Here is a 24450-nt window from a genome sequence, read left to right on the forward strand (position 1 = left end):
GCACGGCGGTTACCAGGGAGGCAGTGCAGGTGTGCAACTAGACTGGGAGGGGACCTGGGGCCGAGATCATTTGGTAACCAGGTGACCAGTGCAGTTTCAGTTTCGGCCAGGAGTTCAGCAGGGGAGAGGAGGGGAGGAAGCAGAAGCAAAGAGGAAGGTTTTGAGGTGCTTACGGAACCGGAGACGGTCCTCCTCAAGTTTCAGGGAGGCTATTCCAGAGGTAGGCCCCAGCCGAAGAAAGAGATCGACCACCAACTCGTTGCTTGGAGAAGCGACAGACCCTGAGGGAGTTGGAGGCGGATGAGCAAAGAGCTCAAGAAAGAAGATATTTAGGAAGAGAGAGTTGAAGGTATTGAGGCCCCAGAAGGCCTTGTGGACATGCTTCCCCCACATCTACGGACATCATTTTGAATAACCTGCCATCTACTAAGAGTCTTTATCTGTACAATCAGCTTGTATGCATTGCTGCTTAGAGTCACTAGAAAGGGAAAGCCAAGATATATGTACAAGTCTACCACGTCAAGCTTAATCCCTCCTAGCCTCCTAGATGCCAACTAGATTTAAGACTTCTTTGTTTTCTCCCTCCCAGTATCACAACTTTGGTCTTATTCTGATTGATCTTTAACCCGTTATCCTCTGCATATTTTTCTAAACCTACCAAGGATCTCTAAAACCCCAATGGGGGCTGGTCTATAAGGATAGTATCATCTGCATAGCATAGGAATGTGACTGGTTGGCTGGCTAGTTTCGGGGCAAGTTATTACATTTCTGCAGTGCATTAGATAAATCACTCACAAAGATTTCCATATTTAGGACAATGAAATACATGATACAAAAGTAAATTGTCATCCATATACATCATCCCACGAGGGGCAATGCGAGAGGGGGAAAAGAAAGAAAACAACAGTCAGTAATGTTTACATAATTCTTGAACATAGTAAGTATTGATTGGAAGTACATTCAGTGTCAATTGCCCATAGGGAATATATCTTACTCTCAATAATATATTATCTCTTGCTTAGGATCTAATTCGATCAAAGTGGAAGTGAGCAATTGTTGGTGCCTATTAGTGAGTAAGGGAATAATTCAATTAGAAGGAGAGTTTATTGCAATGGTTCCAGACAGTTTCCAGTGTATTTTGTCCTGAATGGGGTACCTTTCTCAGAGGTGGTAGCCATGTAAACAGTAGTGGCCCATTCCTGGTTCAATTCTGTTAATCTGAAACTGCCAATTATAGGCACATTAGAATACATTGTCTAATTGTAGAGTCTTAACCTTCGAGATTCAAATATGAAAGGTTAAAAATGAAAAGTTGGCCCTACCTATTGTAGAGGAGCAGCTGCATGCCTCTGCAGGAAATCCGTCCACCCTACCTCCTATATGTTGGAAGCCTGAGATCGTGCCATGTTTGACACCAGCAGTTGTACCAGTACTTCAGTGGATATTCGATAGAAGGTATCCAATGAGAAGAACCTAATGAATGGATTCCCGAAGAGACGACAATCTGAGAGAGGAACTCCCTGAAGGAATTTGAAAAGGAGCAAAGAGAGAAGTTAGTGACGTCACAAGAAACATGGGTGACGCCCCCAGAATACTGGCTGATGAGAATACATGGATCTTACAGAAACTGATGATGAAGTTAAGAATCGAGTAAACTTTTATATGCGACAAGAAACTGCACGTGTGCGAAGTGCTGCAGAAAATCAACCGTTCAATAATTGTACAGATGCTGAAACGCAAGTAGACTAAGTCATCATAGAAGCTGGCTATATGTAGTGAATAGACTGCAGGCGAAGCCGGCATTGTATAGGAGCTGGACATTGGTGTCATGAATTTAGGTAAGACAGGACCCATGGAGAGAAAAGGCGAGAATTGTGTCCCAGCAAGAATAAGCTGAGATTGTAGAAGTGCATGGGGAGGCTGTATGGCCTGGTATCAAAACTGAATCAGCCAAGGTCGGTTATCTATTCTTGAAAGCAACGAATGTGCAAAGGATGAATCATCCCTTGTTAAGGTGCAAAGAAAGAACACTAAGTGTGCCAAGTTTTATTCATTTAAATGCTGCAAAATGGACCAAATTGAGGTCTCCTGTCACGTGAGCCAAAAATGGAAATAGAGTTGAGCTTGGAGTCTTAGAACAACGATAGTGAGAGCCTGCATTTGCATATATTCCCACAGACAAGGATACTTTGCAAGGCCAAGTTCAAAGACAATCTTCAAGGCAGAAGGCATGGGTGATGAGAGATATTGGGCTAATTGGGTGGGGAGTTAAAGTCAAGTCCACCTCCTGGCACCTTGGTCTGAGCTTACATGCTGCTAAGTGAACCAAATGTTCTAGACATTGCACCAGCGTGCCAACCAATTGTAGAGGGCCGTATAACAAAGGGCTTTGTAGTTTGAGAACCAATGATAAACTGTGTACTTAATAGTGTTGAAGATGGCATGTTTTAGAGGTAGGCATAAGTTGTCCACCTGACAGTGGGCAGCCAATCACAATCCAAGTTGCTATAGAAAGTATATTTAGATGTTTCTCTTAACCAATCCCGACCCTTGATTGGTTTTCTGTTTTTTGCCATGTAATATGATGTCACTTCTGACATATTTTTGTATATTAGGATGTTTTTATGAGACAATTGTTGAGAGCCTGAGAGAATGTCCGTTGACGTCCGGTGTAAACTCCCTTTTTTAGATAATTGTTAATAAAACAGTATCTTTGCCCTCTTCCTGTGTTGATTCGATTATTGGGAAAGAGTTATTCTGCAACCCCATCCATTGCATGCATGTTACTAAAGACGTGGACCCCTTGCTCACTATTCTTAGAGAGGCACAGCTCTACCCTACTGATGAGGTCCAACCAGATCAAAACACGTGTCTGGGGTTGCTGTTGGTACTCTTGTTCAGGGGAGATTTGCCTAACATTTTGGTGCTGGACTGCCCTAGGGCAGGACGATGACTGATTTGTGTTGGATATTTCTCCTCTGTTAAAGATAGTGAGCTAAATACTCTAGGTAAGTCTCTCGTAACCGGGACTAATGTCCGGCAGAAGGACTCCCAGGACCCCCCCTTGTTTTTTGCAATCGATAGATCAGCATCCTCGTTGCAGGGGAGCATGCTCAGTCTGATGAATTACCTCGTTCCAGGGAGGCGTATCGGGATCAACGTGAGATGTTGCTGACTCCTGTTGACTGCTTTGTCATAGGGGACGGTAGCATTGCTCACTCAGTAACACTATTCCTGGCATCCAAAAAGGCAGGCAGCCTTGATGAGGATACATCACAGATTGCTTGTGCACAAGAGGACCGTAGGTCCCCCGTACTAGCACTTCCAGATCTAAAAATAATCTGATATTGTTCTTAATGTTCGTTGATGTTTGGGTGTATTTGTGAGCTGGAGTTTGAGGGTTGACACCCGATAGAGAGTGCACCTCCCCAATCGTCGTCATCTCTCTAGGGCGGACCCATCGGCGTCATCACTTGAGATGGAGTGTGGGGAGGGCTCCAATTGTTACCTTTGTTTATTCCTCAAAAGTACATGGGATAAATACGGACCAGCAACACTTCTTACAGTATTTCCTGGTCAAGTCGAGACCAAACTGTCACAGCAGCGTTAGGAAGGAGGGGCAGTGTGTAACTCCACAGACTACCGCGGACAGCAACAAGGTGTTGTATGCTTCCACTTGACACAGTGCCCCAAATAAGGGCCTGAAAGGCCTCCGTCCTTGAAGTCAGCAGGTAATCATTCTTCATTCGAAGTGCCCCTGAAATGGAGCACTATGCAAGACATGAGGGGTGCATAATGGTGGGGAGACTGAGCTCCAATGCCCATTATACACCAGCGTCAATGCAGAAATGTGATCCAACAATTCTGGAGCACCATGCATGTCTTGACTACTTTATCACTGTGTTGATAACCTCTGCCACCATTTTCTAAATTTTAGCATCTAATCTTGGAGGCCAACATTCACCTATCCCTTTATCCTTGTCATTCCAATGGGCCCATTGTATACTTAATCCAAAATACTGTTCCTCAGATATATGGCTGGTATTTTTCTGCCAGCGCCCAGAGATCATGCAAATGGCAGAGGAATAAATCCTACTATCATATCTTAACATAACACTACTGCAAAGAAACTCTCCTTCCAAACTCAACTCTTCCTTCTCTTTTCTAAACTTCTTGAACACTTCATCTTCACAGAATTCTGACTCCAAACCTTACTCAAAAAATGGCAACCACGTCATCAACCATCATTTTTCACAGCAGTGATCCATTCTTTGCTAGACAGAATTCCTTCTGATACCTGATAAAAGTGTTGAAATTTACTATCGGCTTCACACTTTTCACAAACTTGTGGTTTCCTAAAAAAACAAATCAGCAACTTAGCCAGGCAAGCTTGTCCCGCAACCTGCAATCCTTCGTAATATTCCATCTCTCCCTTCTTATACAAAAATAGCTATCAAAGTTTGGTTCAGACTACGAACTTGGTACTCCACAGAAATGTCCTGAATTTTTTGATGGTCCACAGGGCTCCTTTTCTTTTGAGGTCTCCAGACTACTGTGAAACAAGAGGATCGGTCAGCACACAATCAGGATGCAGGCAGCTAACAGTCCCCTCTCACCACTGTGCAGCCGCGGGTCCAGTTCTCAAAGACACTGGAGCTAATGTTCTGGTCAATACATTATCTTCCCAGATAAGATACACTATCACCATCAGAAAAAGCATATCTTGCATTGAATCTTCCTGTAGCACTAGGTACTGAAAACAGCGAGTTAGGCGAGATTACCCCGGCCCACGGCAAGGGCTGATCTAAGACAAGTCTGCCCCCTGTCATTATCCTTAACGATATTAGCACCCTTGGCCTTGGGCTTGCTCCGATGCGCTAACATTTTCTTATCAAAGGAAGTAGAGTCTGCAACTACAGAACTGCAGCACATGCCCAAAGAACTTTTCTTTTTTTTTTTTTAAACTATAAAACAAGTGGGCCCCCACCATAGGAAAGGATGAAAGTCCCTTTTCTATGTTACTGGTCGCCATCTCTGAAGCGAGGGAGCAGAGCAGTGGGATGCAGAAGGAGGGGCGCGTGGGATGCCTTGGGATGGCAACCAGGGTGTGTAGGAGCCTAGCCTGGGCACAAGGGCGGCCACATATCAAGGGCAGGTGGATAAAAAAATGTCAGACTGGGGAGAGGCACTGGCATGTCTGAAATCTATTGAATTAAAGACTTGCGGGATATAGTATCAAGAAGTACTAAGAATCGATTGCCCAACTTGCAGTCTTAAAATAACATACCGTCTCCTAAACAGATTTCCCATTCTGATAGGATAAAACAACTGTGCGTGGAAATGGGGTGGAGAAGGCGCAGACTCCTTAGATTCTAATGTTTCTGTGTAGCCAACCCCCCCCCTCCCCACCCCCGCAACAATGAATGGCAGGGTTACTGAACAGACACCTTGGAAAAGGAACTGGACAACATTCTGTACACATATAAATGTGACCATCCAGTCGGTTCCATCAATGCTGGCATTCCCTCCCTGCCTCATGAATAGCAGCCTTTTACTCCGTTCCCACTAACCCCCTCATAAGCTCAGCTGCTTTATTGCAGAACGCAAAGCGCCAGGAGGCCATATAAATGGCAGAATAACCAGACCCAGGTCAAAAAACATAGGTCAGTATTAACAGTTTATTAGGTAAGCTGCAGCAAGCAGAGATGTTGGGGACTCGCAGCTGGAGAAGCTACCCATGCATTTAGAATACTAGACTGAGACATTACCGTGATGGAAGCGTGTGGATGGCGAGGAACCAATACATGACCAAATGATGAGCATGAGGAGGTCAGGATAAGGCATGAAGTGCCGTAAGCAGGACCATTATTCCCATGTAATAGGGATAAGGGTTATCTACCCAATACGGTACCCAAGCTTGCCTCTGCTTTCATATAGATGGAGTGGCCATGAGCCTTCCGCATGGGCTGGAGTGTGAGAAGGGTGGTGGGGTGGGGTGGGGGAGGGCCCTTCCGATTGCAGGACAGCTCCGGGTCAGCGCTTGACAGTCAGCCAATGCAAGCTCTCTTGGTGGGCTCATATTCCCAGAGACCCCAGTCCCGTATGAATAGAATTAGGCCGAGTCCCTCTTAATTGAAAGCACTCGTCGGTCAACTGTGTGCTACTGGACCCTCAGGGGCAGCGCCTGGTCATCTTAAACAAATCCAACACAGAACAGAGTAAAATGATGGAAGGTGGAAGGAAGGCCTGGGGCAGCACATTAATCACCAGTGGCCTGGCCAGGGGTGGCCCTTGCAGGAAGAACATCTTATTCCAATAAGGCCCACAGGATATAGTGACTTTGTTGAATTATCTGCAAGATACAAACTATTTTAGCCCAATTCTGTACGTTTGGATGCATTTATGCCGAATTGAAAAGCTACGTAATTTTCAGAATGCCATTGCGGATGTCCTTATGGCAACCCTAACAGAGCCAGCGCCGTGATTTAAACGGCGTGTGTGGCTCGGGGGCACAGCTATAGTGAGCAATGCAAGTCGGACATAATGCGAATCGGGTGAAATACGTTGTGTATTTACTTGAAGGACGTGGATGTCAATTTCAATCCGAAATGACTAGAAAAACACATGTACAGATAAAGACGGCCTGTTCAATAGCACAAAGATGAAACACGTGCTGAGCCCCCGTGGGGGTGGGCGGTGGGTGGAGGGTCGCTGTGAACTAAAGAGGAGGATTGTACAAACGCACATTAGTACTCGGCACTGGATGGATCCTATTGTCATTTTCAAATGTGCAGCAGTTTCTAAAACACTGCTAATAGGATATTTTGCATGTCTTGCTGTCAACCTAACACCACAGCAAACCGGCCCTAATGTGAAAGCAGTGGTGTAGATCCTAAAGGCACGGGGACTACATCATTAACAAAACATCACCGCCCTATTGCAAATACAAAGTTCATGGAAATCCATAGGAACTAAAACATATGAACAGACGCTTAAGGTCCTCAGGCCCCACCAGTTTGCCCATTGTGTTGCCTACTCTTTATATCTGAGGTTTGCATGTCCGTTCCCACGGCGACTAAATACACTCCGTGTTTTCAAGATATCCATCAAACATTTGAATACGTTGAATCGGAATGACGGTTATTTACTATGTTGGTTGCTCATCGTCCAAACGTGGTGTGGCTGGAGCGCATGGAGACCCCGCTTTATATAAACGGCATGCGTGGTCTCCAGACGTACCCCACCTTGCCCCCCAACAGACACTTGGATTGGACTGCCACCCGATTGCCGAATGGACTGATAGGATGCCCCAGAACGTGCCACTGGACAGCTTCCTGTTCTGGACTCTTCTTTCTATCCCGCAGCCAGGCCAGGCAGGCCTCAGAGAAGGGGCACTGTGCTGTTCCAGCTCCATGGTGCCCTGGCGGGCGGGCGGGCGGGCGGGCTGGCTCCGAGGCTGCCCTCCTCCCCCTCCGTGTTTACTAGAACCGGTTTTTCCTCCGCAGCCATTCTTTCCGCTGGGCTGGTTACAGGGCTTCGGGCTTCTCTCGGGTTTCCTTTCTCACGCTTTTTTGGTGTTTTGTGTCGCAAGCTTTCATTCAAATTGCGAGACTGAAAGAAAAGCCCTTTCTGGGAGCCTCCTCGGGCGGCCAGAGAGGTTTGAAGTGTGAGGCGGCTTCGAGGCCCATTTTACCAGGCCCTGGTCGAGCCTGGGGGTGCACAAACCCACAGCGGGTGAGGGCGGGGGACAGGAAACGTCCCCCTTCACTGGACCCGACACTGAAACCATAACCAAACACCCTGGGCCAACATAATTAAAACAGGTGCTAGCTTACGTGTCTCTACCCTCCCCCCCACCGTTTTATATATATATATATGTGATTACACAATAAACACATTTTTGTCGTGGATTCCGTGGTGTCCATTTCTGCGTAGATCGGAGATTGTCCACCGCTCTGCTGCCCCGAGGAGTGCAGTCCGCCAGCGTACCAAGGTACGAAGGCAACTGTGTGTGTGTGTGTGTCCCACGCCATTGTGGCGTGCAAGAGCGGGGTTGTAGAGTATTAAAAAATGCCTTTCACTGGGCAAAAAGCTGTATGTGTACACACATACCACGCCACCACTTCCTGTTGAGGAAGGAGTTTTTTTTTTAAATAAATACATTGACATTGCACACATCCAAGCATTGGGGGGGAGGGGCACCAATTAGGCACTGGGGTTGGAGGGGAGCCTGTCGTGATTTAAAGAAGTCACCCGGAGGGCATTGTGGGAAAAGGGTTGGCTGGTAAACGAGCATGTATAAGCAGTTGCCTTACTCGTTATTGCCTCCTGTTCACGAATTCCTCTTCTCGCACAGATAAAACATGTATTCCCGTTTGCCGCTCCCCCTTAGGACAATGTTTTGAGCAGTTGCGATGAAAGTGTCATATACGTTTCTCTTTTGTTGCATTTAGCATTGCAGTGTTTTTATTTATTTATTTATTTATTTGCATTTGTAAAGCGCACAACTGCCCTCGGGCATCGTGGCGCTGTTAAGAAGGCTTACTTAGTTACAGAAGTGCTTGTGAGAAAGCTTAAGTAGTTGGGGTTGTTGTCCAAGAAGTGGCCTGAACGATCCATGTTTATCGGGGAAGTGTGAAGCAGACAGATCATGCGGTGTGGCGAAGGTGTGGAAGGGAGGATGCCCTTTGCAGCTGGCTAAGCACCTCTGCTGCTTTGGCCGTGTTTCCTCGCCCTTGGCCTTTGCACACTAACTAGTGCTGTGGTGACATTGTTGGTCCAAGTCTTGGCCATTCCATGTGACCTCATTATACTTTTCAAAATAAACAAAAACCAGGGTGAGCTGCCCACCGTAAAGATGGCCTCCTCGTCCCCAGAAGACCTTCGTGGCACTCGGTGAGGGCTGCGGCCAGTTTCAGGACGTGGAAACTGCCCTGCTTTTCATAAGCATGGAGCTCCTGCGGGGCCCGGGGGTGGCCATGGGGTGTGACTTAGTGAAACCACAGCACTGCTCCTCGGGTTACAGGGGAGGGGAGCGCGGCACTGTTGCTCTCGGCTCAGGCCTCACAAGTCTCCTCCTCATTCCCTGCCTGTGCACAGGGAGGAGGAAGCCTATGTGAACAGCCCGGAGTGTTGGCTTTGCCAATGCGTATTTACATGGGGAAAGAGAAGGCAGACAGAGAGAAATACTTTTTTCTAAGCATTCACACGTTTGGCATATACAGGTACTGGTGTAAGTTTTATTCAGAAAAATAGAATATTGTCAACTGTTTAAAAATGGAGCCAATGTACAATGCGTTGATTATTGTGTGTGTTCTGTTGCATAAAGTGCGAACATAGCTCAAGAGCAGGAGAGCTGTGTGCACAGTCCACGTAAGGAAGAAAGGTAGCACTGTATGTCTCACACTGAACAGGGACAACCCTCCACACTGCAAGGTGCACCTGCAGTACCAGACTGGAAAAGGAGCCTGTCCAACACACCTGGAAACAATTCAGCCTACACTGGAATAAGACAGAGCCTGCAGCCGGAACACTAGAATAGGGCACCACTGTGAAGCCCACATCTGCGGGGGGTGCGGTGGGGTAGCAAAAGGGGTGAGGTTCTGCATCCGATACTGAAAAAGTAAGATGCACGTCGATAAGCGGAGGGGGCAGTACAGTTTACCCCATAGGGGAATCCTGTAAATCTGACACGGCAGAGGGAACCTAAAAGACCCCTTTCACACTCTGCAGGGGGACACTTTACAAAGGACACTGTACAAAGGACACTGTGAGTGAGCCCACAAAGGAAGGGCACTTTCCATGCACCCACACTGAAAGCGAGCGGGTCGCATACAACCCAGGGCGCAAGAGACATCCGCACACGGCTGTGCCCTGCTTGGAGAGGCGTCTGAAAGCAGAATGTGGGTCAGCGCCCATGTCCGCCCAAGAGTCAGGCCAGGTCAGCCTCCCAGGGGAGCCTGGCGGACGCAGAGTTACAAAAGGCGCAGGTGGAAGGGAAGCGGCGGGCTGTTCACACTCCAAACTCCTTCCTGTGGGAACCCCGGCCCCCTTCCTCTCCTTCCCCTCGCTTGTTATCCCAGCACTTTTGTCACTGGCCAAAGGTTCATATGTTAATGGCCCACAGGCAGTCGTCCCTTTGCACACCTTTTGGCTGAAGGAAAAGAGCCCTGTAGACATGTGTTCCCACGGCTTTGCTCAAATGGCACAAACGTGCAACATTTCTTTTACCTCAAAGAGGAGCCGCGATCAAAGCATAGGAGATGTGAACAGCCCCCCCCCCCACACACACCCCCCATCTGAAAACTATGCTTGTAAACCTGTAATCAGGAGTAGACAGACAACCGCGCTCCCCATTCATGAGGGCACAGCATGGGCAAGTTAACTCGGCCCAGGATGAACCCCCCTTTCCCTAAACAGGGCACACTATAACCCGGAAGAGTAATAAGGAGTGAAACTTCATTATCAACAGTATCTTGTGCAGGACACTGCCCCACATGTGACCCCCCACCCCCACACAACCATATGTTAGATCAATAAGCATTTATACTGCGTCCATCATCAGCGCAGGGTCGGACTGGGCCATACAATTCTCTCGGGCACCAATGAAAAAGTGGACCTCAGTTGCAAGCGGCACTTCATTCCTTTTGTGACACTGTGTGAATAGTAACCACGGGGGAGGTTTTTGATAAAGTGTGGTGCAAATTGTGCATTTTAAAGAATATTTATTCTGCAACACTGGTCAAAACTACTAGCTACAGAGTGAACCGACTCCCCAAACTGGCACCAATTTGCCAAAATGTGGCCCACTTCGACCAAAAAAACGAGCCCACACCAGCATTGTGTGTTTTGGTTCGGCCCTGGGCCTATTGCCCTATAGGCAGTCCAAACCTGGTGGCATTATGGCTCGAAACGTGTCCGCATTGTGGTGCATTGCTTTCCCACCTGTTGGGGATAGGAAAAAGGAGGGGGTAAGAAGTGGATTAGATTTGAGATGAAAAGGTACAAAGGGGCTTAAACTAAACTAGGGAAGAGGGCGGAGGCTACAAGGATTTCCCATGGGAATTGCCAGGGAACCTACTCGCCCTTAGCACTGAAGAGGTGAAGGAGGGAATGCATACGATTCTGACTGTCGTGTGTTTTGTTATAGCGCCGCCTACCATTGGTAATGGCCACAGGAAACTGTACCTTCCGACAAATAACACGCTCATCTTTTTTCTGTATATAATGTTTTCCTCTGCCTTCTCTGTACTGTTCTTTGACTCACTCATGCATGTAACAAGCAAACCTTCTGCAACAGCGCCACGATACCCAAGGGCCGCTATGCGCTATCCAAATTCAAATAAATAAAAAAAAAAAATCAAAGCGCTGTAGTTGCCGAGTCTTCTACATGAGAGTCCGGCCCATTCCCTGCGATGGCGAACACCCCAATGCCTGCAGTGGAAATTGTATTCTACGCACTGTGCAGAAAAGCAGAGAGGTCTAATGTGGACAGAGAAGAGGCAAAGAGTGTACTTAAGATGATAGAGTGACAGACGGACCAAACTTTTTTTGAGAGACTCATTTGTATGTATGGGGCACAGCGTGGCAGGAGGAATGCCGTGGGAATGAAAAGTGTGTACATCCCATGGGCAACTGTCCACAGTTGAGGGCTCTGCAGCTTTCATTTCTGCATGCGATGCACAGGTAAGGTGCAACACAACACACAATACTTTCTATTGCAGGGCTGCAGAGGAACCATCTTTAGTTCAGTCCAAAGAGGGAAGTAGAGGGTGTGTGGTGTTCCCTTTCTCTCGCTGGTAATGTTTCAAACAAATGAGGGCAAGGAAAATAGGAAATGACATCGCCCCATGGTGTGTTTACAGCCTTCATCAGCACGTTTGTCAAAAGTGGAACAATCGAGGAGACTAACCGTAAACGGAAGACCTATTTATTCCCAAGCCCTTTTCTCTCTGGCAGCTCAAGAGATAGTGTACATAGAATGAGTGGGCGTCGAGAATGATCGATCTGGAAAGGAGGTGTGTAGCACTTCTTTGGTTACACGAGAACGTCCTGATAGATTGTGTTATGCCATGCCACATTAGGTCCTGTTTTTGTGTGTCGTGCTTGCAATGTCATGATGCATTGTATGAAGGACACCAAGCCTGTTCTGCATAGGGGCGTTATTATGGCTTGATCCACGCCTACAGTATTGTCCTGATAGGCTGCTGGGCACATTTTACATCACCACCTCGAATTCAATTCTCTTATATTGCTTTCCCGTGGCTCATTCGCCAGTTGGCTATATGTTATGTCCAGTTATATTAGGTGATGTTTCATTCCATTGTTTGGCCTTCATGTCAACACGATTGCAAGCAACCATAAGGTGGCAGGTAGGACTCCCCCAAAATACCCACATAATAAAAAGACGAAGGGGCAGCACTCAGTTTGGGACCAGTGAGCATATGCCCAAGTAGACCTGGAATCATAATTTCACAAGCAGGCTCTATATCACTGTTTTCACATAAGATGCCCAAGCCAACCTCTGTTATGATAGGATTGGTTACTTTTAACGTGCTTAATGCCCAGAGGTTTCTAAGTGCTGACCCGGGGTTTGAACCTGGGTGTTGTATTAAACCAAGGCGAGCACGTTGCCCCCGAGCTATCCTCCCTGTTAAAAGGAGATGGTAACTGCAGCCCAGTGCAAGGAGGATATACTAAGACTGGATTGTGCAGATTAGCTCCCATAAGAGCGCAGCCTATGTAGTGTCCTGCCTCACACCACTATAATTATCCCTATTCCTAACAGACCTCAAGAACCTCCAGGAAGCTGGTTTTGGGCTTTGCTCCCATGGTTCCAAACCCACCGTGACTTAAATGTGCCCCTATGTCCGTCCAGATTTCCTCTCTATGAACCTGGCTCTTGAGGGGAGTAAGTAGAAGAACCTTGCCCGCCTGGTTTATTGGGATCGGTTTCCAAAAACCCAAGCTCACATTAGCACCCTGGCATTGTGGAAGGTTTAACGGCTTGCCCTTTCCTGAACCAGACAGTGCTTCCTTAAGCGTTTTCACAAACAGACGAGCCTAGATGCTTTGAGACTACTGCGATGCTAGTGGATTGGCACAGTATAAAAACTTCCTACCATAAAGCGGTAAACAGTACTCAACATGTTGTGCATTTTTCAGAGATTGAAAACCTGGCAAATTCACATTTCTGTCATACAATCCCTCCCAAACGTTTTCATTAAAAGCTTTCCCAGCTGTACTATACGTGTAGGTCACGGTTTCTCAGGCCGTGTGTTCATTTTGGAGCACAGTCACTTATTTTGTGTGTCCATTCTCTCCCCACGGTGGCTTGGTGGCTGACTGGGGAGCTCCTCAGGGCTGATCTCATGGTGCACTGGTGTTTCACATTGTTGGATTGTAATGTTAAAGGTATTTGTACCTCGCACTGTCACCAAGGGAATTGGTTGCCATGCGCTCAGGCAAATCTGCAAGCAAGAAGGTGGGGTGTACTAGTAGGGGGAAGAGGGAGTAGGAAAGTGAGAAAGGTGATGCACTGTTGGCAGCTTCAGTTCGGTTTTCACTATGCCCTGAGCTTGAGTGTGAATATCAGATCAATGCGAGTCCTTGTGTGCTGTTGGTGCAACCTATGTGTGTGTTTGTTGTTGCGGTAAGGGGAAGTGCGTGCAGTATTCCATGCGAGAGGGTGGTTGTGTGGATATTTGTGCAATTTAAGTATGCAGAAATGTGCGCTTTTGGGTTAGTGGGTTATATAATGATCGTTCTATGTATCTGGTGTCCTTTGGAGTAGGCATATTCTTATTCTTTCCTATCCGTCTAATAGCTAGCAGTGATGGCGTGGCCAGTTCCCAGCTATTTTATTTTCGACCTTTGTGTATCAGGTTGAGGCGTGCATTGTCCCCCACTCTGGTATTGGTGCTGTATTTTACAATCACCGGCCCCCATCCTATTTCCTGTCGGTGATCCATTGCTGTAACGTGAAAGATTCCCTAACAGTCAAAGCACAGCAACACAACTGAAGGTTTCTAGACTGTGACTGCAAACAAAAGACAGATATCTGGCCCTTCTTGCCCTTCACAATGTTTGTCCCACATCCACCTCTGCCTTTCACACAGTCTAAGGAACTCAACCTGCACAATTTGCCCAGTCTATGTTTTCAGTCTGTAGATATGATATGATAGGTTATTTATAACGCGCTTCATACCCAGAGGTTTCTAAGCGCATGGCTGCGTATTACTAATAATACTGAAGCTGTATTTTTTCACTACGTTTAACAGTGCAACACTACTTTTGTATCCAATGTAAAACATGTCTACTGCATTAACCTGCTCAAAAGTGCAACACTTCATGCAATATATAAATGTCTGCTGCATTAGCTCAGTTATAGGCAAGCGCACATGCACTGAATCTATCTTAGATACATCAGACAAATGTGCAAGTTATTTGCATATGACTGCATGTTATTCATTGTATACGTGTTCTGCATGTACAGTATAGCAGATCCCTCAACTGTAGACAGTTGCCCTTGGAGTTCAACTAACTAATTTATAATGCTCTTTTTTCAGGTTTGGTCCGACTACAGTCTGCGAAAGGGCAATTCACCTCACAGTGCTTCAAAGCCATAACTACAGAAATAGGCACTATACAAGTTTCAAGGACCATAACATATACAAGTGGGATGTCATACAGTAACATTCTTCAAGTAAAACAACAAAACAAGAAAAAAAAAAAACAGTCGACTATCTAAAAGTCAAAGGAATTTCTCTGCAATGACAATAGTACACCAGCAACTTACACGAAAGAGAAGGGGTTTGATGTATGCTTTGTACCTGTATTGGAGGAAGACATACAAAATATAAGCTAGCCGTCACACCCGAGTCAAGTATCCGAAGAAGAATGGATACTCAAGAAGAACTCAGCATTGGAGCCTGGCTGAAAGTACAATCTGCCTTATAGCTTCCGCCAGTGAAGGAAAGCTAGGACCTCCAAGAGGGCAGCAAGATCCCTCCCCTAAACATCTCACAGGGAACAGAGGGAAATACTGAATCCATAAGACCCTTCAGCAGCTCCAGAAGCGGTACCCAGCCAACACACAGTGTGCCCTGCTAGGATATGCAGCAAGCTTCCTAGGTGGGAAGTGCCAGAGTGTCTCTGAACCAAACCAAGGACAAGGCAGCTGCCTGCAACACTCTGCTCAGCTTTGGCCAGTCCGCCTTAAAGGACGACACAAGCCCAGTGAAGAAATTGGGAGGAGTGCATCAACAAGCATCTAGCATCTACTGACATCAGCCTTAAAGGACATTTTCAAGCCAGTCGAAACCCTCGAACTGCCACCAACTGCACTGCTGACTGTTATGCCACAGTCGCTAACGCATCCGAGACGCCTAGACCAGTGCTTCAGAACCACCAACCAGCACTCAGATGATTCCTGACCCTGAGCTGCACTGTAGGCCAGCCTGCAACCATCCGACCAGCCTCGCTCGCCGAACTGCCTGCCGCCTGATACCCACAGCTTTCTCCCATCTTGAACTGTGTCACAGAAGCTGCAAGGTACCCTGAAAACAACTTTACTGTTGAGTACCAAGAACATCTACAGCTCAAGGTACATTGTGGTTCTGTCCCCCTGGTCCTTCTCCGAAAGCCCATAGTGATATTTTACGACCCATTGCTCCCTTTGTGTTGAAACCAAGTATCCTTGAACTATTGCGATTCATCACTTTACCGACTACCCTCCTTGTCAGTATCCAGAGTGCATGCCCTTTCCTTCTTGAAACTGTCTGTCCTCTGCATTCCTTTACAGGGTGGGTTGTATTTCGTAGTGCTGCTAGAACTGTCTGTTGTGATAATAATAAAGTAGATATTTTTATACAACCTTGACCGGACAGTCCCTTTTATCATTGGGTAATAATTGTATTTTCGCTGTGTTGCAACTAACCAATGATCCACGACTTTTTCGGAGATAAGCCTGCCATTCCGTCCACGTTACCAAAATTGGATAAGGAGGTTTATAATGGGCTTGTGTTTCCAATCTGTTCGGATCCCTTCTGGTGTACTAGATGTGCAGGCCTGATTGATGGTTTAGAAACCAATATTCATCCCTGGACCATGGTGCCCGGAAGTTGATTTGTCACAAAGCCTTTGTGTTCGCTCTTACTGCCAAAGGGTAGGGGGCTCTCAAGAACTTTTTTGAATGCGGAGAAGATGATGTGCCAGTGCAGAACTGAACGGAAGGATTGGTATCATGAGGTGGCAAAGGGGTATTTGGCATGGCTAGAATGCATGGAGATTGAGAGCAGGGAGGGTGTGCATCAGCAAAATGAGAGATTAGCAGTAAAGGAGAGGTTTTGAAGCCATAGATCAACATAAGAATCGGGGAGAGGTATTTTTACTATCTCGCTTTTGAATAGATTGGCCTGCTGGTCTTTTGATTGAGAGGAACCCCTTCCATTGAAGGTTCCACAAACGACACTCAACTTCGAAGGTGCTTATTCACCTCGGTCACTTCTTCAATATGGCTCACCACTGCCATCTGCCATCTCTCGTTGATCTCTTTGCTGCTTTAGGCCAGGCCTCCCTCATGTAGACTCTTGCATCTTAGCTTTCAGGGCTTCATCCTCGCTCGCTTGGGTGGCCTAATACCTGGTTGGTCACTTCTCCATTTAACACGACTGCCTGAACCACCGCCTCCCAGCTGTGGCCCCACAAGTGTGAGCCCTAGCCCCTGCATGTTTCACCCTGGCCCCAAGGCAACATCCTTTACCCCTCCCCTGTATCTTTCCCCCTGACCGCCTTAGCTATTCTCCAAGACTTGAATCTTTGAGTTTTCTTTGATAGCAACCTGAAACTACAGCACTTCATCCACTCCCTTGCTATGGATGACAACGTTACCCTCTGAAACATCTGTAAAAGGCCATCACCATCTTACTTTTCACTCCTATGGACATCACCCTCATCCCCAGCAGACTGGGCTCTGGCTACAGTCTCCTCGTGGCACGGTCCCTCTTCTCCTTTTCCTATCTCAAGAAGATATTGAGCTTTCCTTCCCATACCCTTCACATCCTTCCAGGATATGCACCACCTTAAAATTCCTCTTTGTGTGTTTAAATGCATGCAGGGAGTACTCGCCCCAACTACCCGGAAGACTATCTCCTGATATTCCCCCCTATCGCACTGTGTAGTCCCAAGCGCTCCTCAACTAAACTGCCCCTCCTTCCCTGCTTTCACCCCTTTACTCTGCTGACACCACATCATTGGAACACTGTACTCCTTCAAACAAAACATATTCCATCAGTCATTGGCTTAACGATTGCCCGTAAGAAACACCTCCTTCCCCAGGAAGGAGCCCCGGTGTCTTAGAGGGATATAAACCCCTGCAGCACCCCATGATCCCAGGCCATCTCGTGGCTGGACTGCAGATCTATGTATGTGTGTAAACGCTGTGACTAGTGAAGGTCAGTGGTGTGCTGTTCCCATGTACAGTGTTCAGCTCTTTCCCTAGCACCAGTCGGTTCAATACATTAACGACTATATTATGACATTGTTATGGTTCGCACAGGACCCAGCAATGAAGCTGCTCCGGCCATCAATGCATGCACTGGACTTGGCTTGGCTTCTTGTTCTTGGCAAAGCACATCATTTCAATAAATAGAATGAAAGGTCAGTTGTGAAGGAAGAGAAGAAGAAAAGTGGATGGCAGGGGACAAATAGTGTTATAAACCAAATGAGAAGATGTCGCTTACTGAAGTCGTATAAGGCGAGAGCCGCAGGGGGCTAGTAGAGAGGTATTGGGGCTCCCACTGGCACTGGGTAAGGCGTGCAGTATCACGAGCACTAGGACGAGTCAGAAAAGTACCAGCTGGACCAGAAGAGGGTCCACAGCAACACAGAGAAGATGGGGACTGTGAGAGTGACACAGAGAGTGACAGAGGAGAGCTAAAGCGGATGCCATTTCATACTAGGTTTCCATTGCCATTCATGACATTATATATATATATTATGTTTATAGCTCAAACCAGCTTTATAATACAAAAAAGAAAATACATACATTTAAAATTCATTTAGAAACCATAACATACATGACAGTACTTCTAAGAAAACTAATTAATTAATCACCGAAAATAAAGAAAAGAAACCGATTACTCATTATTGTACTTCTTAAAATTAAAGGCCCGTTTAATCACTTCTGCTCTGTGCCAGAGGTTTGGCAAGTAAAGACCCGTGTTATGGCCTGTCCTATGGTAATACTAAATGCACCACTGGTCTCATGGTGGATAAGGTCTGTGTTTAAGTTCATTTTGTCGTTGAGCAAACATGCAAACGGATGTGTTCTTCGTCGTGGTCTTGCACCAGGAGAGGCATTTACACGCCATGGTGAATGCATAAACCTTGGCTCTTGGTTGGGTTATGCAGGACAGTGCTGTATCCGGGTGCCAGGTGGCGATGATTGACAAGGCATGCGGGTGGAGGGTTCCATTGAGAACAGGTGAGTTTTGAAGGCTGCCCTGCATTGGAGGGGCAATGGTTTGGCTCGGATCGCGGGAGGGAGGCCATTCTACACCCAAGGGGCCTACACAGAGAACCTATGACTGACTTCTAGGTGCACTGGGGTGCTCAGCCTCCTAGGCGGCGGCGGCGGCGTCACAGGGGCAGCGACACCTTTCTATCTTCAGCAAAGGGGCAGGAAACACATTCTGCCCTTGTGGACTTGGGCATATTTTTTGTCACGAATATATTTGCACGTTGCAAAGGCAATCATGAGTCTGTGTGTAGTCTCCACTTTTATCCTGCTGCCTCCAGGCGGCAAGCAATTATGTCTTTCTCAGGAGCACGGGACAACATTGTTCCGCTTGCAGATGGGATGAACATTAGAATGTGTGTAGAGAAGAAAAAGAAATAAGTACTGAAGATAATATTGCACTTTCTGATACTGTCAGGCCATCTGAATCCCTTTTATAATTCAAATGCACACCGTTTCTACCAAAAGCAACACATTATATACCCAGATTAAAAACAAATTGCTAATAATTTACTCCCGGAGGCAGCGCAGGAAATGGGCCGGAACAAGACGCAGCGGCGCTCTGGCACTCCATCCCCAGACCCTGATGCTCGCTGAAGACACTTTCAGATCTACTCGGAAGCCCCCCTATCGCACAGGCTAGAAGCCGCACTTCAATGCGCAGACACTTTGGGTAGGCTGGGCACTGGAAACGGAATACAGAAACAACCAAAGCCACACATGCTTGTTTACAGCAGTCCAAACTGGTATATTTCCAGCAATGTACAGACATTTTTTTCTTAGGGTGAATAATGTGATCAATTGAAACGGTAGAGCCCAACTTCCAAAAGGGTTTCATACTGAATCACTAGAAGACATGTTTTACATTTGAAATTGTGGACGGACACTCTTTTGTTCCCATAATGCTCTTTGTTTTTATGCAAACCGCTAGGATGGAGTTCTATGAAGAGATTGTGTATTGAGACCCAGCCTGGGGCCTCGGCCCCGCCCCTCCAAGGGTGAGAGGGATCACTCAGTACGTTTTTTCCATTTCCAACACTGCCTGGAGGGTGGGCTTGTGGTGCATCTAGTAGGGCGTGGGGCACTGGTGGGGTGCAGCATTTACTACTGTGGAAGGGGAGTGAGCTTGCACCCCATTCCTGTTGAGATGGATGTGCCCCACCAACCAGAGTAACACATGTTCAGTCTTGGTTACAGACCTCCATACAACGTAGGAGGGTCCTTTTCTCTGTCAAGTCTATGTTATGTTTTGGGGATTTATACCGCCCACCACTGCCATTTAAATGGTCTCCACATGTCTAGCGGATCAGAAAAAGAGGTGGATGGGTTAAGTTAGCGGGAATAAGTGTCTATTTTTGGGTCGTCACTACTCAGATGGGCCAGCTACTTTTTCAGTGTCTCCACTTTGTATCCCAATTTGTGCCTACAACATCGTGAACTGATGTAGACATCTGTTTTTGAAGGTTTGTACTGTTGATTGTTCCTTGTCGGCTTGTTTGATCCAAAATGCGAAGCTTTTTATTCAGAACTGAAACGTTATAGAACAGTAAAGAGGCCTTGTCGAACAATGACTGCAAGGAGGCAAACGTATCACAGACTCTTCTTGGGTGTCTCATGAATGTGCTACAATCCATAGAAAAGTTTGTAGAGATATTTTATTTATTTGTTCAATGTCAGATGTTAAAAAGTCAGTTACTTCTAGCTTTATTTCACTAGAGAACTCTTTTTTCAATTTAAGACTGCTACTGTGGTGATTTAGCACATAAAAAAGCATAGCAACATAACAAGAATGTGAATGAAAAAGTGAGGTTACGTGACAAAATACGAAAGTAGCTTACCTACATTATAAACTTCAGTGGACTTTGGCATTTCCCTATCTAGCAACTAATAGTACCCAAATTACTATTGTGCGGAGGAAACATTTACTTATGAATCTTTAGCGGGTATATCCCATGGGGCCAGATATAGATAGGCCCATCTCCAGGGATCTTGGTGCAACCAGCACAGGAGTTCTGAGTTTGGCAGGGAGATTTCTGCCTTTCATCCTTATGCAGCTGATACAATCGGTTCAATTTCCTTGGGTGATAGTGACATCTATTCTTTACAATGGTGTGAATCTGCTGGTGCGGACTATGATGCAATGAAGATTACTCCTCGGGTCACATAGCCTGTAGAGTGGGGTGTGGGATCTCAGGGAGATGGCTGGTTAGATATCGCTCCCTTTTTTGTCCCCACATTGAGAGACGCTGCTCACGCTATAGTAGACACATGTAGGCCCTGTTTTGCAGCCCGTCTGTGCCCCAGCCTTCCTCTCTCAAGAGATGAGAAATTAGTGCAGCAGTGAATTACATGCGATAAAAGGAGGGGGCTTCCAAAGCACCAAGAAAGAGGTGTAGCCTAAGAAGCAATCTGATGACATTCATAGAAGCGATGGAGCACTGCTTAGTAATAGTTATTCAGTATTTTAAGCTGAAGGATAGGCGCGGGCACAATTCTGCAGCCTGTTCAGAGCTCTTTGATAAGACCTGCTTTTGTACAGATGAGACAGGAGCCATTCTGCAGGCAAGACCTTTACTTAGGTTCAGGATACAGGTACAGGATAACAGAGCATGAGGGAAGGTAAGTTACATAGAGGGAGAACATCCACCAGCCCCCTTACTCTGGGCCAAGCTCTCTTCAACTGACAACAGGAAGGAACAAGTTACATACCTGTAACTGTTGTTCTCCAGCATGGGTCTGGCATGGATTCACACTCATGAATATTCCCCGTCGTCAGGCTGGGAATCCTCGGTATAGAAAAAAACAGTTTCAGTTTCGTTTCTGAACTGTCTTTCTACTAGTAACCAATCACTGGTCTCTGGGTCATACTGCCCCCAGCCAATGACTGCCCTCCCTCCTCTGGCAGCCATCTTCAGATTTGGTAGCACGTAAAGTGGCAGTAGGACCAAGAGAAGAGCCGCAGAGGGGTTGGAGGGAGGATTCGCATGTGAATCCATGCCAGACCCATGCTGGAGAACAACAGTTACAGGTAAGTAACTTGTTCCTCCTCCAGCATGGGGTCTGGCATGGATTCAGATGCTCATGAATACAAGAATACATAGCAGTACCCACATGCACAACCACGTGAGGTGGCAAGGCTCAACATTAAGGATATCTTACCTCCTCAACAAGCTCACCTTCAAGTGAACAGGTTGCGCAGCACTGCCTGGCCGACTCTGGACTCCTCCCTGGAATCCCCATCGATGCAGTAGAATCTTGTGAAGGTGTGAGTCGACCTCCACGTAGCAGCCCTGCAGATGTCCAGCAGGGGCACAACAGACAGGAACGCTGTGGTAGCAGCAATTGCTCTGGTTGAATGGACTCTCGGACAGCCGGGCAATGGTCGGTTTGCCAACCGGTAACAGTGCATGATGCAGCCGGAGAGCCATCTGGAAATGGAAGCCTTCGAGAGGGCCTTCCCTTGGTTCACAGGTCCAAAGTTCACAAACAGCTGTGATGTCTTCCGAAGGCTCTTTGTGCGGTCCACGTAGAACTTCAGCGCTCTAGCCACATCCAATGAAATCAAAGTCCTTTTAGCCGGCGACAAAGGCGACGGGAAGAAAACAGATAACACCAAGGGCTCGTTGAGATGGAAGCCCGACGGCACCTTGGGCATGAAGGAGGGGTGCATCCTCAGCACTACCCTCGTCTCGTGAAATGTCAGGTACATAGGTTTACAGGAGAGGGCCTGGATCTCTCCCACTCGTGGAGCTGAGGTGATGGCCACAAGAAAAGCTGTCTTCCACGATAGGAACTTCAGAGGTGCCGAGGGTAGGGGCTCGAATGGGGGACCCATGAGCCTGGTCAGCACCATGTTGAGCTCCCACACCGGGGCCGGAGCCTTCACCGGCGGGAAAGAGCGGAACAGTTCTTCCATGAACTCCTTCACCAGGCGGTGAGACCACAGCGACGATCGCCCCGGAGTTCTGGTGTAGCGGGAGATAGCCGCCAGGTGGATCCTGATGAGGCATGCGCCAGCCCAGCCTTGGCTAGCGACAGCAAGTACGGCAGCACTTGAGGGGCTGTAATTCATAGAGGGTTGATCTTCTGTGCACGGCACCAGACAGAGAACCTCTTCCACTTATATGCATAGCACTTCAGAGTCAAGGACGCCCTGGCCTTTGAAAGTACCTCCTTGCAGTCCGTCGGGATATCGTAGCCTCCGAACTCTAGTGCTGCAGGAGGCAGGCATGCAGGTTCAGCGATCCCGGGTCTTGATGTAGGATGGCGCCTCTTTCTCTGGTGAGAAGATCTGCGTCTGTCTGCAGTTTGACTGGGAGGGGACGCTGACAAGTCCAGAAGGTCCGGGAACCATATCTGCCTCGGCCACGCCGGTGCGACGAGGATCATCCTGCACTGGGACAGTGTGAGTTGATGGATGAGTCGCACAAGCAATGGGAACAGGCCGGCCTAGGGGAAGGAGAATGCATCGCCCATGCTCCCCGGCTGGAGAAACCTGCTGGCGAACCTCCGGCACTTGGTGTTCGCCGCCGTCACAAACAGGTTGATCTGGGGACTGCCCCATTGTCGTAATAGGAGATCGTCTTGGTCCTGCTGACGCTCCCGCTTGTGGCAAGAGCACAGCTCCCTGCTGAGTGAGTTAGTGACAGTGTTTTCCACTCCTGCCAGATGAAAAGGTACCAGGAACATCCCCTGGGCGACGGCCCAGTGCCACAGATCCTGCGCTTCCTTGGACACGGCTGGGGATCTGGTGCCCCCCTGCTTCCAGATGTAGAACATTGTGGTGGTTTTGTCGGTGAAGATCCGTACCACCTTGCCCTTGAGGGATGGAAGGAAAGACCTGAGGGCCCAGAACACGGCCCAGAGCTCCAGGACGTTCATGTGGAGGGACCTCTCCTCTGGGAGCCACAGGCCTCTTGCGTGGAGATCTCTGGTGTACGCTCCCCATCCCTCCAGGGAGGCATCCGTCGTCACCGTCTCCTGATGCGCTGGGGTCTGGAAGTCCATGCCCGCCACGAGGTGCGCGCAGGCGCCCCACAACCGGATCGCTTGACGGAACGTCTCGTTGAGGGAGATCTTGTCTTCGAAGCTGCCCGCCGCTTGCATCCAACAGGCATTGAGGAACTCCTGCAGTGGCCGCATCCGCAACCTGCATAGATGCACGAGGTAGATGCACGATGACATGACGACGAGCAGGGACTTGATGGACCTCACCCTGGCCACTTCCATGGTCAACAGCCATTGTACCTTGCCCAGGATGGCCTTCGTCCTTTCCTCCGACGGTGAAGCCAACCGCGCCGCTATGTCGAGTCTGGCTCTCAGGAACAGGGCAGGGCGTCTTGCGACAGTACCAAGTGGGATTTTGTGAAGTTGATTGAGAATCCCAAATCTGTGAGCAGGCGGACGGTCTCCGCTGTGTGATCGACGGCAAGTTTCCTTGACTTTTCTCAGATGAGCCAATCGTCCAGGTAGGGGTATAGGTGGATCCCCTACAGGTGCAGCAGCACCGCCACCGGTGCCAGGCATTTGGTGAAGACCCTTGGTGCCGTCTTCAACCTGAAGGGCAGGGCCTTGAACTGGTAGTGTCGCCCTTGGACCACGAATCGTAGGAACTTTCGATGTCGTTTGAGTATGGGGATGTGGAAGTAGGCATCATCCAACTCCAGCGACGACAGGAAGTTGCCCTCCTCCAGCTGTCCCAGCACATGCTCAAGGGTGACCATCCAGAACTACTGGGACTTGGTGTATTTGTTAAGGCGGCGAAGGTCTAGGATGGGCCACCAGCCGCCGGTCTTCTTTCGGACGAGGAAGTACCACGAATATACTGCGGGGCCCCGGAGCCTCTTCGGGAGGAGTTCTATCGCGCCTTTTTTTAGCATTGCTCGTACCTCCAGAAGCAGCTGTGGCACGTGATTGTCCTTCCTGGCCACGGG

General features: G+C 47.9%; 1 protein-coding gene and 1 long non-coding RNA gene across 4 annotated transcripts in view; one reads left to right on the plus strand and one right to left on the minus strand.

Annotated features, from left to right (window-relative positions):
• The window catches only part of EXD3 (exonuclease 3'-5' domain containing 3), a 3187846-nt gene that overhangs the window by 104946 nt on the left and 3058450 nt on the right, over window positions 1-24450 (minus strand). The gene's annotated exons all lie outside the window — the stretch shown is intronic.
• LOC138471912 (uncharacterized) lies at window positions 9089-15879 on the plus strand. The gene is made up of 2 exons (XR_011268531.1): window positions 9089-9224; window positions 14568-15879. It is a non-coding gene; the product is annotated as an uncharacterized lncRNA (long non-coding RNA).

This window comes from Ambystoma mexicanum, chromosome 8, assembly GCF_040938575.1.
Source record: "Ambystoma mexicanum isolate Mex_15411 chromosome 8, UKY_AmexF1_1, whole genome shotgun sequence".
NCBI classification, from domain to species: domain Eukaryota; kingdom Metazoa; phylum Chordata; class Amphibia; order Caudata; family Ambystomatidae; genus Ambystoma; species Ambystoma mexicanum.